This window comes from Phyllostomus discolor, chromosome 6, assembly GCF_004126475.2.
Source record: "Phyllostomus discolor isolate MPI-MPIP mPhyDis1 chromosome 6, mPhyDis1.pri.v3, whole genome shotgun sequence".
In the NCBI taxonomy this organism is placed as follows: Eukaryota; Metazoa; Chordata; class Mammalia; order Chiroptera; family Phyllostomidae; genus Phyllostomus; species Phyllostomus discolor.
In genome coordinates, this window is record NC_040908.2 from 41,300,990 (window position 1) to 41,315,709 (window position 14,720).

The 14,720-nt window shown below is 47.1% G+C and overlaps 1 long non-coding RNA gene across 1 annotated transcript in view; it reads left to right on the top strand.

Annotated features, from left to right (window-relative positions):
* Positions 1–14,720, top strand: part of LOC118501104 — a 77,057-nt gene that overhangs the window by 12,046 nt on the left and 50,291 nt on the right. The gene's annotated exons all lie outside the window — the stretch shown is intronic.

Genomic DNA, 14,720 nt, shown 5'->3' on the forward strand with positions numbered 1-14,720 from the left:
AAGTGAGAATTCTAGGGTTCTAACTAAGGCAATGATAGAATGGATGGAGAGGACAGGGGTGTATGCAGCAAGCATCATCCAAGGTAGAACAGCTGTGGGAAGCAAGGCAGAGAGGCTCAGGAGGCCAGGACAGCTCCTGGCCTTAGGCTTGGGTGCCAGAGTGGACAGCAGCAATGCTGATCAAGCTGCAGAAGAAGGAGCAGACACGTGGGGAAGGGGCTCTCTGTGTCCAGGTGGAAACAGCATTTCGCAGCCGGCCTGACACTCAGGGACCTTGCAGCGGAGGTAAGGATTTCAGAGTGTGGGGGCATGGGTGGCAGTACAAATGCTGCGTGCTGAGGAGATGACCCTGAGAGAAGTATGGAGGGAGGAGCGTCCTTGACCAAGGACATAACTCTGAGGACAGCCAACACGTTCAGGGCAGTGGGGCCTGAGCTGGCAAGGCTTACTGAGATGGTATAATTTCAGGGCCCTGGAATTCCTCTGTGTCCCCCCACCCCATGCCCTGCCCCCATATCTTCTCCAGGACTTCAACATGCCTGGAGTTCCTCGACTCAGGAAAAGTGTGGCTAGAAGGTTTTGCTGTCCCAGTCACAGGCCTATGACTGGATTATTGGTATGACATCTGTCTTGTTTTTGCTACGGGGAAATCCCCAGCCTTAGCCCTGCCCAAGTTTGGGTGGTAAGACTTCCTGAGAAATAAATGAAGAAGGGTCTATGTTGTCTCCTTTCCTTTCAGCCCCTGGTGAGGGCTGCAGGGTGGGGGATGGGAAGTGGTTCTATCAACTCCAGCAGTCTTTCCTGCTGCACATTCCCCCAGCACTGATTACATCCAGGCTGTGGTGGGGGCATCCTGCCCTTTACTGGATAATGCAGATCAGGTGCCTCATGAGTTCATCACTCCTCAGACCAGGCTGCCCAAAAGCAGGAGGTGGTAGAGGCTTTGTGTGGCCTCAAGCTCCTGCTGCTTGTAGAGGGAAGGCAACCCCAGCTAAAGTGGGGTCCCTGCTCCCCATGTGGCCTTTCTTTCTCTTGGTCTCCCTCTGTTGCCTGATGTCTGGAATGCAAGCCAGGCCCCCACTGGACTTCTGGCCCCTGGACAGTGGTGACTGACACTGTCATATCTATCCCAACTTGGCCTCTCACTGCATGCCACATACTCTGCCCTTAATCATGATTAATTCTCAAAGGAGCCCTGAAACTGGGAAGAACAGCCTTCCTCTTCTCCAAACATTTCTGCTCATATTCTCTATCAGTCCATCAATATTCCGAGAGACCCTGCATGGTTATGACCACAGGCCAGTAAGGCTTATCCACTGTCTCATAACCCTTGTCACCTGTGGGGGAGGCTAAGCCAGTACCTTAGGCAGAGAAATGATAGTCACCCAGGTAGAAGAGCTCTTGAAGGAGAGGTGGATGATGCTGTAGGGACACAGACGAGTCAGGTGAGTTTGCAGGATGGGTGTTGTCTCTGTTGTCGTCAACATTGTGTGACTTCGGCATCTGAAGAAATAAATGAGGAGGTGGTCATCAAATTATGACACCCCTGAGACCAGGACTAATTCTTTTATTCTAGTGTCTTCTATTTATATCTTTACCCCCCAAATGCAGGGAATCAACAGAAAACAGATCCGAGTTGGCCTTGGTGCTGAGCTGAGACTAGTTGTTCTGTTCTGCAGAGGCTTCCACAGGCTTCCTGCACGAAGTTGCCTCCAGGCTCTGGCACAAGGTTTAGGGTTGGGTGCGTGGCTCTGGGCTTTTTTCAGGAACCCAAACCTGATGACACTAGACACGATTCAGTGCAGAGATAAAATCCCGAGTCTGGGCCTTGGGGGGAATCCTATTGGCCAGATATTTGATCTCTATTTAAGTGTTCCTTTTTCTGTAAGGAGTTGTTTCTCAGAGCTGAGCAACATGGGACAGGCAAGCACCAGAACCGCCATTCTAAGAGGTGGCCCAAGCATTATAAAACAGAGAACTCTGCTATGTTTGCACTGACATTTCTGAGGGCCTAAAGTTAGGAGAGGGCACAGCAGCTTTTTTCAGATTTGGCTGAATGTGGGAATTACCTAGGGAGCTTTAAAAGTACCAAGGCTGAGTTCCACCTCCAGAGATTCTAACTTAATTGGTTTTGGGTGGGGCCTGGGCCATCTGGATGTTTACGAGCTTCCCAGGTGATACTAATGTAAAGGCAGATCTGAGACTGTCCCAGGAACACCTGCCTGGCCACCTGGCCTCTCTCTTGGGGCCAATCCTCATCTGTACGCCTCCTGGTGCACACTGTACCTTTTACATCTGTTGTGCTGTCCCTAGAAAGGACAAAGGAGAATGTTCCTCTTGGTATGTTTGTGGGTGGCATTTTCTGGAAGCTCCAGATTTAGAAGCTTTGGGGTGAAGGATAAATTTTCTGTCATTTCCTTCTTCTGTCTCCAGCTGCATCTAGGGTCTAAATGAAGTCATGTCCTGGTGCTCCCTAGATACCTCTGAGGGCCACTCAGTGAGCAGTGAGTTCCAGAGCTGGGGATCATCTCCGAGTAGTAGGGACACACAGCAGCAGGCCACGTGGAATTTGTTTCAGTCATGGTTCTGAGCCCTAAAAGGGGACATTTCACAATGTCCCCTACGCTTGCCCTTCTGTTTCTGGTCTGAGATGAAGCGAGATAGCATGTAGAGTGATTAGGAAAATGAGTGGTTAGAGCCCTGGCCAGGTATCCAGGTATCTCAGTTGGTTAGAGAATTGTTTCCATATGCCAAGGTTATGGATTTGATCCTTGGTCAGGGCACATACAAGAATTATCCAATGAAGGCATAAATAAGGGGAACAACAAATTGATGTTTCTCTTTCCCTCTCCCCCTTCCTCTCTCTCTCTAAAATAAAAAAAAAATCAGTGATCAGAAAGGTGATCCAGTATGTAAACCATGGGAGCAGTTGCACAGGTGGGAAGAAAGGAGGAGGGCACAAGGACCAGTGTGGTCATGAAAAGCTCCACAGAGGAGGTAAGACTTGAGTTTTGAAGAATTTAGCCAAGAGGATAAGGGAACCCTTCACTGAAGGTTGGTGAGATATCAAAAGAGAAAATGACACATTTTGAGCAAAGATCAGTTATTAGGATCCATGTGGTATAAGGAGGTACAGGTATGTTGGCTTTCTTCAAGAAAGACTTGTCCTGGGCCTCTCTGGGTAGAAATGAACCAAGGTGATTATTTAGTTCAATCTACACTGATGGTTCTCAAAACGAGTTTCCCAGACTGGAATCATCAGCATCACCTGGGAACTTGTTTGACCTGCAAATTCCTGGGCATCACCCCAGACCAACTAAATTAAATTCTGGAGGTTGGGTCTAGTAAACTATTTTTCATAAGCCCTCCATGTGGTTCTGAGGCTCACTCAAGTTTGAAAGCCACTGTCCTACTTTTCATACACTCTAAGTGGACTCTGGTTGTTATCATCACAAATTAGGGACATGTTTCCAGTAGTTCCCCTCACTGGCCTCGTGGTCTTTTGCTTATTGACCTTATGTCCTGTTCAAGTGACACAGTGTCAAATAGTTGACAGACATTTACGTATTCCGTCAGCATTTATTTACTGAGTGGCTACCATTTGCTAAGCACTATTCTAGGGGGAGGGAATTCTATTCTAAGGGAATAGTATTCTAAGCTTCCACAAAGCTAATTTTCTAGTGAGGGTGATGATCCACTCAAACATAAAAATATCTAGTAGTTCTACATTCTGGGAAGAAAAGCATAAGAAATTGTTGCATGGGGTATCAGTTTTTGACTGTGGTTAGAGAAGACTTTTTCTGAGGTAATATTTGAGCAGAAACCTTGTTGAAATGAGGAAGAAAGCCACATGAAGAATTGAGAGACAGTTCTACGTTAGCTTAAGACATGGCCCCTCTGTGACCTCAGAGCGCAGGCGGCCACCTGGCCAGCAGCCATGAGGAGTGAGGGAAACTGTGTACCTGGAGTCCCAGCCTTCTCAATCCCCGTGTTTATCACAACCCTGTGGCATTTTCACACCCTACTGCAGATCCCTCCCCACCACGGCTCCCTCCCTGACCCATAAGTGGCCAAGATTGGATGCAGGGTGAGGTTTTCCACCTCATCCGCCATCACTGTGGGTGCACTTCCCTGTAAAGTGAGTAACAAACGGCATGTTCACATCTGCTCATCCTCCTGGTGGTTTTTTCGGAATATCACGAACCAAAGTGGAGCTCCCTGGCTTGGAGCGCCTGTGGTGGTTACAACGGTACTCCGTGAATGGGTTACAGAAGTGCCGAGTCCCTGGGGTAAGCATGAGGAGCTTCACATGCTGTAAGAACAGAAAGGGAAGACACTACAGCCACAGAGGAATGAACAAGCTAGAGAGACGAAGGTCTGGGAAGCAGCTGCCAGATCCTGACAGGCCTTGAAGATTCTGTTCAGGTGTCAGGATTTCATTTTGAGTGAGGTTAGACTTTTGGAAGGTTTTAAGGATGTGAATGATGTGGTATCTCTTTGGACAAAAACCACTCTGAAGAAGGGACCATTCTATGAGAGTAGAAGCAGGGAGATGAACTAGAGACTACTCGAATAATCCAAGTGAAAGATGTGGCACCAGGTGGGAGTAAAATTCAGCTGGGTTCTAGGCATTGTGAAGGAGGGGCCGTCAGGACATGCCAATGGGTTGGTTTGGGGCAGAGAAGAATCCACAGTGACTTTGGAGTTTAGGTGACTGGAGCTGAAGGAACACACCCTGGGAAGGGGAGCCACTTTCTCTTAGCCCTTCTCAGGTGGTAGAGGGCATTCCTTGAGGGGGCAAGCCACTGCCTTCATAAACAAGAGTCTTGCCTGTTGAAATGCCGTGCTTTTAAAGCTTTTATTTATTTATTTATTAGAGAGGGAAGGGAGGGAGAAAGAGAGAGAGAGAAAAACATCAATGTGCGGTTGCTGGGGACCATAGCCTGCAACCCAGGCATGTGCCCTGACTGGGAATCGAACCTGTGACATTTTGGTTCACAACCCGCACTCAATCCACTGAGCTACACCAGCTAGGGCTGAAATGCCATGCTTTTTATGGGACAAATCTGGGACAGGCTTGGCCACTGAGTCCCAGCCCTCCTGGAGGCAGGCTCTATCCTATCCCTGTCATCACATAGCTTCCTCACATCTTCAGGTCCTCCTTCCTGTGTCTCAAGCTGAGAGCTCCCTGGCTGACTTGCTTTGGGGAATTCTTGCTCTTCCTGCAGATACCTCAACTCCTGCCATCAAGGGGCTTGCTTGGCTAAGTGCTGGGCTCATCTCCAATGAGGCAGGAGTCACTTTGGTGGCTGCATCTCTGGGTGGTGAAGTGCTGACACTACCTAGTCTCTCCCATGGCCTTCAAGTGCCTCTCTCAGAAGCAGAGTCATATCTTATCCATTGGGGAGCCTTGTCCTCACCCCTTTCAGAGCCAGGACAATCAGACAGCCTGCCCCAGAGTGTGATCTATGAGTCGTAGTATCATGGGGATCTTACAGAAAGAGACCCAACACACGCTTCCCCAAGTCCAGAGCACTGTCCACAAAACCACTTCAGAGCCCGGCCAGAGTGATATTGACAATGGCCCCTACCAAGTTCCTCTAGCTCCTGAGTGTGTTCCCTGCCCACACTGGTTTTCCTGCTCTCTGCCTGTGACAAAGTTCCTGGGACTCCAGAGGGAACCATGAGGGTGTCTACGTTAGCTTTGTGGCTGGTGTCAGGTTTACAGTTGCCTTCAGATGCCCTGTCTGAGACAAGAGGGTAGGGGGGTGTACCCCTCTCTCAGCTCCCAAAGTCCAGCCATGCCCCCAGGGCCTATCTGGTCAAGAGAAAGAGCAGAGTGACTGCTGGCCTCTCTGCTGAGCTCCCTGGGAGCTGTGACCTGAGCTTTCTACAGACTAACATGGAGCACCATCTGCAGAGCTCATTGGCTTTTCTGGCTCCCTTTCCAAATCTGGCTGGAGTAGAGCCAGCATTTAGTTTAGTGAGTACTTCCTGGCCTGAGCCCAAGCAAGCTGTTTCTAGTGGGGCAGTTGCCGGTCCTCACTACTTAAAGTGGAGTGGGAACTTGCTTTCAACTACCTCCTACAGCAGAGAGAGCACAGAAGTAACAAACCAGCATGAAGGAAAGACTGGAAAGTAGTCTGCATCCCTTTGCCTCTGACTTAGCTCCAGGGTTTTGGCTTTCACACTCCCTGGGGTCCTTCCCTGGAAGTAAAGCTCCCTCGGGGCCAAAGGCATATGTTACTCTGGGTGCTTCACTGGTCTCTAAGCTGCAAACCATCTGGGCAGTGACCTCCCTTGGGGAGACCTTTGAAGAGCATGATGACATGGCCAGTTAGCCCTCCAAAGGGCCCACTTCACAGGAAGCTAAGCCCTGGCAATCTACCCATCCCCTAGGACAGGTATGGAGAGACCTCACCTGGGAAGTGCCAGTGTCCCTTTCTAGCTTCCCAGGAGTCTCCTCTGGGAAATGCACCTAGGTTGTAGAAGCTCCTACTCTTATGTCTACTCTGTCCCCCTGGGGAGAGAGTTCATTCTCCCTGGAGACTGAGATACCCCAGAACTACTCTGGTAAATTAAATACTGGTGAGATACACACTCACACATACACACTTAGGATTTCACTCATATTCTTCTCTGTATTTCAGACCATCTTTCTCTAAATTAATTTTAGAAGTTTCTTTATAGCTTATTGACAGTAAACTCTTGATTTTATTTATCCAATGTCTTTCACCCGCTTTTATCACAGTTGTGTTGGGTTTGTGATTCTAAGTTGACAGTTATTTTTCTCTCAACATCTTCAAAACTGACTCACTGTCTCCTGGTTTTCATGGTTGCCATGGAGAAGTCTCAGTGGTGTTTCTTCAAGGTGTTCAGTTCTGTCTGACTTATTTTAAGTCCTCTTTGTCGTCCATGTTTTATAATTTTATTATGTTTCTATGGACTCCTTTATTTTTAACTCTACTTGTGCATTCTCTGTTCTGGTTATTTATTGCTATGTACCAAACTGTCCCAAACCTTAGTGGCTTAAAGAAACAATAGTTTTAACCTCACTGTTGTGGGTCAGAAATTTAGGCAGGCATCAGCTGGGCAGTTCTCCCAACTCCATGTGGAGTTTACAGGAGTTTCTTGGTGGTATTTACTGAAATCTGGGGTTGTTTGGAGAATCCAATACGACTTCACTCACATCCATTTGCACCATGAATGTTGGTGGGGACAACTGGAAGGCTGGATGCAAATGTGTCCCTCTTACAAGGTCGCTGACATTCCCTAACACAGGCTTTCAAGAGACCAAGGTGGGAGCTGAAAGGCTGCTTCTGACTTAGCCTTGAAGGTCATGCAGCATGATTTCCACAATTGCCTATTGGTTAAGCAAGTTGCTGAGGCCAGACCAGATTCAAGCGGAGAAGAATTACATTCCACAGAGGTTTTATGCCCATCCTCAATTACTGCTTTGTGCATCTGGATCTGTGGATGTGTACGGGTTTTGTTGTTGTTGTTTTATGCAAGAAAACTTACATCCATTTCTTCCTCCAATTTTTTTTACCACTATTCTCTAATTATTTCCCATCCCACCCTCCACTCCCGGGACTTCAATTTTATAGCTAAGATTTTCTTAATCAATCTTTCAAACTTCTTTCATATTTTCAGCTTCTTGCCTCTCTGTGCTGTATCATGGGGGATTTATTTGGCTCATTTATTATAAATTTTCCAACTTTACCACACAGGCACTGGCTGCTTTCCATGAGACTGACCTCTAGACCTACCGGCAGTGTGTCCCGAGGCCACTACTATGTCTTTGCTGAGCCCAGGAGAGAATCGCCCATGAACCCTGGTAGTGAGCAGCCTCCTTCTGTCCTGGCCCCAGAGTGGCAGCTAGAAACCATCTCAGACCCGAGAGTCACCTGTGAGGGTCTGGGAGGCAGAAGGGCAGAGGCCGACGGGCTGCTAGAACAAGAGATGAGGAAACCCTGGGAGCTGGGCACCTCCCAGGGCATCTGCCCCTTCCTTCTGATGGGAAAGAAGATCCTTTGTTCACAGTGAAACCTTAATAACCCCAAAGCTACACCTAAGCAAGATATGGGTTGGAGAGTTCCCTTAGTTTTTTTTTCAGAAATAAAATTAAATCTTTCCTCATGGGAGAGGGAGTAAATGCCAGTTGAGACTCTACTGTGTACAACATTGCTATTCAGTGCTCTGCTGTGAATCCCTCGATAATCTAAATTGGTGGTAGGACCCCCATTCTACAGGTGAGGTAACTGCAACTGAGAATGAAGGAACTCAGGCACATATACAGTCTTATGAGGTTTTGGTTTAAGTGTACCGTCTAGAGCCAGACAGGTTGGGTTTGCATCCTGGGTCTGCAGCTTTCTCATGGTGTGACCTTGGGTAAGTCATCTAAACTGTTTTACACTCTGTAAAATGGAAATAATAGTATCTCATAGGGTTCTAAGGATTTACCAACTTGATTATAGAGTGAGTATTGAACATCAGTACCTTGGCACAGAATGTGAGCTAAGTATGTTTCATCTACTATTAAAACCATTATCAATGTCTGAACTACGTTTGAAACACTAGAGGGATTTGATTCCTATAAACAGGAAAGCAAAACCAATTTCTCTTTTACTTTTTCCTGCTGCCCATGGAGATGTAACTATGTTTTCCTCACTTCCTGGAAATGGCTCTGTTTTAGCATTTCAGCATAATCCAGGAGGTAAAATTTCCTGACTGGAGAGTGTTAGATATATTCCAAACCCACTAATCATGTTTAGAGCCCTGGGTCCTCTAAAGCCGCCTTGTAATCTGACAGCAGGAGAGAGGATGGCTGTGTATTCAAACTACAAAGTGTGGTCCTCACTGGTTGTGTCAGGGAATTGATCAGAAATCAGCTTTTCTGATCCAGATTTCCACCTATGTTCCTTCCCTGCTTTATAAATGCATAAACTTAATGTATTTTTAGTGTACTGTGTCTAAATTTTACATTTATCAGGCTTAGTTTACCCAAGGGCTACCATCTCAGAATCCACTCCCAAGTCTAGTGTCAGCTCAAACAGAAGTGCAAGCAATGAGAGCACGCGTTAGGTCGGTCAGGGATAAAAGTCCCTGAGGCTTGTGATATCGTAGTGATATTACTGTGCTCTGTCAACACGATTTTTTTCCCTCCCCTCTCTCCAAAGTTGTATTAAAGTGAGGGTTAAGTCAGAGCACTGCAGAGTCTCTGAGTGGGTACTCTTTCAAAGTGTTAAAATCTGCGGTGAAAAAGATTAAGCAGGAAGTAAGGTGCCTGTGGACACTACTGGTGTTCTTTTCCTCCCTTCCAAAACATTTCTAGAAAAGATGCTGCCACAAGGAGTATGAATTCTCATGGAGCCTGGCATACTGTATGTGTTCCTCACACAGGTGTTGGCTGCCCCAGTGCCCTTCCAACCAGAAGGCTTCTGAGCTGCTGGGATCTCCCTTGAGACCTGCATGTCCTCAGGTCAGGGGTGAGCCTCAGCCTACTGCCTCTGGCCACAAATACCAAAGAAAACATTCTCTGAAGGACACAAAGTTCAGAAACTGTTCCACAACTTGGAACACATGGAAAATCATGAGAATCTTCATTGTACAGATTTTTCTTTTGCAAACTTTAGCTTTGGAGTACTTCCACAAGGATGCTATTCCTGACTCTGATCAGAGTAGATGTGCATAAGAATTAACTTGAACATCCGGTTGTTTCCCAAGGCTCCATCCTTTGTGTCCTTGCTTTCAGAAGTTTTCTTACAGAAGATGACATTAGGCAGGGACTTGCACTGGGAAATCAAGTGAGCTCCTTCTGACAAGGTCCAGATGGAGCACCTGTTTAATGAACTGGACAAAGGCCTTCTCCTGGCCTTCTCCTTTCTAAGGAGTTACTGCTGGTGATAGTAATTCTTTTGGTACAGTTACCCTGGAAATTCTATAAAGTGTCTGGTGCTTCCACAAGCAGATCTATAGACACAATTACTATTTTCATCCTACAACTTGCTGTGTAAGCTTGGTGTTTGGGTCTCAGTATCCCTATGAAGCAAAGGGTTTGACTAGATGTCGAAGGTTTTGTCTAACTCTCTGAATGTTAGATACTGAAATTCCAGCAAAGATGCTGTTTACCACAGTCTTTTTTCATTGGACTCAAAGGGCAGGAGAGTGATCCCGCAGTGATGTTGCCACAGCTCTTTGGGTATTTGTGTGTGTGTTTCTTAGTTTCTGTATTTCAAGAGAAATGTGAGCTCAGCACACAAGAGAGGCTCAGTATGTGCTAACTGAATGGCTCATGGCTAGAAACTTAGTCGTGCCTGACACTTTGTGATTGTTGGTTCACATCCTCAGGAGTTGCCCTGGGGGAATTATAAACTGGTCCCAATACACAGGTGGCCAGGAGAGACCGAAGAGAAGCAGACCGCTCCAGATTGGTAGGGGACAGGTTTAATAAACAAGGAAACTTACATATGAGGCTAGTCTTGGGCAGTCACAAGATGAGTAAATCTCCTCCCCTGCTTGTCAGAATTTTAAAAGTTCATATAGAGGCCTTAGCAGGCTTCAGGCATGTATGCCATTTACACGGTCTCACACGCACTGCTCTCTCAAGGCTGCCTCCTCGAAATGGCTCCTCGTGCAGGGTTGGTGGGGCGAACACACATTCTAAGCACAGGGAGGGGCAAGGAGCCTCTGATCGCCCAGGTCCAGCTCTTGGGTCAACCAGCTATGGTGGCCTCTCTGTGAGCTCCTCCAACAGCAGTTCTTCCATGTTGCTCCCTGGCCCCCGCCCTCCCAAGTGTCCAGACAAGGCTGTGTCTTCATTTGTTTGGGCTGCTGTAACAAACTACCATAGGCTGGGTGGCTTATCAACAAAATTTTATCACTTACGGGGTTCTGGGGCCTGGAAGTCCAAGATCAAGGTGCTGGTGGATTCAGTGATGAGAATCTTCTTCCTGGTTCTTAGCTAGCCATCTTCTTACTGTGTCCTTACAGGGGGTCTCTCTGTGGCCTCTTTTGTAAGGGCACTAATTCTATCCATGAGGGCTCCAGCTTTGTAATCTGATCACCTCCGTAAGGCCCCACCTCTTCATACCATCATACTGGGGGTTAGAATCGCAGTAAGAATTTGGAGGGGACATAAACACTGGAGGCAGTGACAAGAGCTAAGGTGAAATAAAGTCTGTGAGGTGGCCGTCTTGAAGTTTCAGAGATCTGGCATCTGCGGATTTCGCTCTAAAGATAGTTGCTAGGTGGTATGAAAACTAATTCTAGCTCTCCAAATCTGTATTGTTACATCCTGATAGAATACATTCTGAAACACAACTGGCCTTTGTGCTTCTCTGGGTGCATGGTCTCAACCTCAACAGTTTCTGTCACTTTAAAAATAGACAAGGAATTAATTTCTGATATGCCTGTGATGAGAGACTTTTTGTCACTTGCTCACAGACAATTTAGATTCCATATCACAAAGGGATGTTGGACATTTTCCAAAGTTAATTCTGAATTATTATTATTATTAATCTGAAGTATTATTGGGTTCTTGAAGGAGTTATATGGCAAAGTTGGTGACAAGTCCTTACATTACCAGATTTAGTTTATTCCACATCTGGCTTTGGCCTTTGATAAAATATTAGTGGTCATTCAGTCAAAAATGTACCATTTATATGCCAGGCAATATGCTAGGGATGAGGAACATAAGAGTATAAACCACTGAAAGTGCTTTTTAAAGCTCATGAGGTAATGGAATATAAGCTTGTCATTTGGTTCTCTCTCTCTGTCTGTTTTTAAAACAATTGTTCCCTTGTATTTCAGGAGTTGGGTTATCCTTTAACGACCTGGGCATGCTGATTAGAGTTGCTGTGTTCACAGCTGTCCTACTCATGTTTGCTATCGGCCTCATGTGGCTCACGACTAGATCCTACATTAAGAAGGCAAATTCTGCTCTGGCTGGTGTGGCTCAGTTGGTTGGAGTGTCATCCTGTAAAGCAAAAGGTTGTAGGTTCAATCCCTGGTCAGGCCACATACCTAGGTTGGGGGTTAGGCCCTGTCAGGAAGCATGCAAGAAGGCAGCCAGTCGATGTTTTTCTCTCATGTTGATGTTTCTTTTTCTCTGTCCCACTTCCTTCTAAAAGCAATGAAAAAGTGCCCGTGGGTGAAGCTATAACAATTTTTTAAAAAGAAGGCAAATCCTCTGAGTCAGAATGTGTCAGCGCCTGTTTTTAATCTGAGGAACCTCCTCAAACACTCTCCCTTCAACCCCTACCAACCTGAGCTACATGCCAAAGTTCTAGATGGTGCTCAAGGCCAGGAGGATCTTCACAGCAGGGAGCTGCCGCTGTGCATGGAGAAATCAGAGAAGCTCTGAGGATAGATAGCTGCTGCTTCCCTAAAGGAGGGTGGGAGAGAGACCAACTTGGTCTCTCTGGAGGCAAAAAACTCACAGTGCCATCAAATCACAGAGACTCTTGTGAATTTAGGAAGAACTAGTTGGATTCCGATCCTGTTTGTCACGCCTGTTCTCTGTGGTTCCTACTCTCCTCGGGGAGCGGGCCTGTGTGCTTCGGGTCCTGCATCAGCACGTGGCCTATAGTCCCAGCACAGGGCTGAGAAAACCCCTGGTGACCCAGATACTTCAGGTGAAGAGTTTGAGTAGAAGGTCAGATATTAGTTTCTGATGGCTACTGTAACCAACCAATTATTGCAAACTTCGTGGCTTAAAACAACACATGTTTATTCTCTTAGAGTTTTAGAGACCAGAAATCTGAATTCAGTTCCAATGGGCCAAAATCAAGGATGAGCAGGGCCTCCAGGGGAGAATCCATTTCCTTGTCTTTTCTGGTTTTTAGAGCTGCATTATTTTTACATTCTTTGGCCTATAGCCCCTTATCCACGTTAAAGTGAGCAGTGTAGCATCGTAAATCTCTCTCTGCTTTTTTTGTAGTATGGTTTTCCTTCTCTTGTGCAGTATATGGTTTTCCTCTGCCTTGGCCTTAGGCCTTAATAGGCATACCTCAGAGATATTGTGGGTTCGGTTCCAGATACTCGTATTAAAGTGAGTATGACAGTAAAGTGAGTCAATCTTTTTTCTGGAGGAGGGTGTTGCCTTCCATTTGTAAAAAAAAAAAAAAATACAACACCTGTGAAGCACAATAAAACGAGGTATGCGAGTACAAGGATGCTTGTGATTACACTAAGAACCATCTGATAATCCAGGGTATTCTCCCCATCTTAACAGCCTTGACTTAATTACACCTGCAAAGTCCTTTTTGCCATATAAGGTAATGTTCACAGGTTTCTGGGATTAGGACCTGGATATCTTTGGAAGCATTTATTTGGCCCACCCCAGTCAATAACCACCTGTTGAATGAACCTTGCTTCACCCGCTCACTACTCGGAGTTGGCTGATCCTGAGGCGGGAAGCCTTTTGGAGAAAGCCCAGGTAGAAACTGGAAGGATATCAGAGCCATTTACACCACAGTTGTCCTTCTTTACACTTTTTCTTCTTACTCTTCTAGAACACGTGAGGCTGAGGTGTTAATAGCATTTGAGAGCTTGGAGGGGCTAAGGCAACCAGCAACGTTACCGAATTGGGGGGCATGTGCGGCTCTGACGCCCAGGCCACCCTGTGCCCCCCACCCCCACCCCGGTCCAGGCCCAGGCCCACTGCCTCCATGGCACCATTCAGGGCTGCGGTTCCACTGAGACCGAAGGCTTGCCAGGGGCAGTCGGTGACTCCCAGGTTACTGTCACGGTCCCAACGGCAACCACGCAGTGTCTTCGCACGTGGCCAGCAGGGGTCAGCATCCCCCATGCAAAGGCTCCCTAGGACGCTGTCCGCCCGAAAGTGGAACTCCCTGACTCTCCAGGTGGCATTTCTTCCAGCCACTTCCAGTTTCATTTGTGTTGCTGTGTCACTGTCTTGGCCACACAGCCATTTGCACCTTTGTTCCTTCTCACTTCAGCACGCCTTTCCCTGGTCCGCTTCTCTTGTAACCCCAGAGAAGGCCGAAAACTGTCCTTTGACTTGCCGCCCGGTTGATGGACTGAAGGAGGGCTGGGAGGGAAGGGGCTCCCCCTTCACCTCCGCCTGGAGGAAAAGCAGCCTCGTCCTCGGAGGCTAGAGGAAGGAGGGTGTGTGCCTGGGTGTGGTAGCGCTGGTGAGAAGTAAAGGGCTTCAGGGTTGGAGGCATCAGTTTGTGTGTGTGCTGATAGCTCAGAAGAGGACTTGCGGATAGCAATGAACTATTAGATTTGGAATGAGTTTCTCACCAAATGCATCAAATTCTTGGCCAAAGTTTGATTCCCAAGTCCCCATGGCTCCAAGTTCCAAGTCCAGAGGGGGTGGGATGGGGATGGGCTGCCTGGATGCAGAGGGCTGAGCTAGCCCAGTGGGAACTTCTCAGCTGAGGGGCCCTGTAGGGGGGCTGCAGCAAGCTTTTGCTACTAGGCTCTGAGCCAAGTCTGTGATTAAGGTCTTAATCTAATTAGCTGCTCTCCCACTTGTTTGTGGCCTGACCTGAGAGGTTGTGTGCAGAAGCGTCTGGCCTGATCACTGCTTTGCCACCCAACCCAGAAATGGCTATTCTATTGCAAAGGAGCTAAGGCCTTCATGCACCAGCATTTCCCCCTGGGTTTTTTTTTTTTTTTTTTTCTCTAATCTGAGAAGACAGAGAATAGAGACAATCTGGTATCAGAAAAAGACCTGGATGTTAGATCTGACT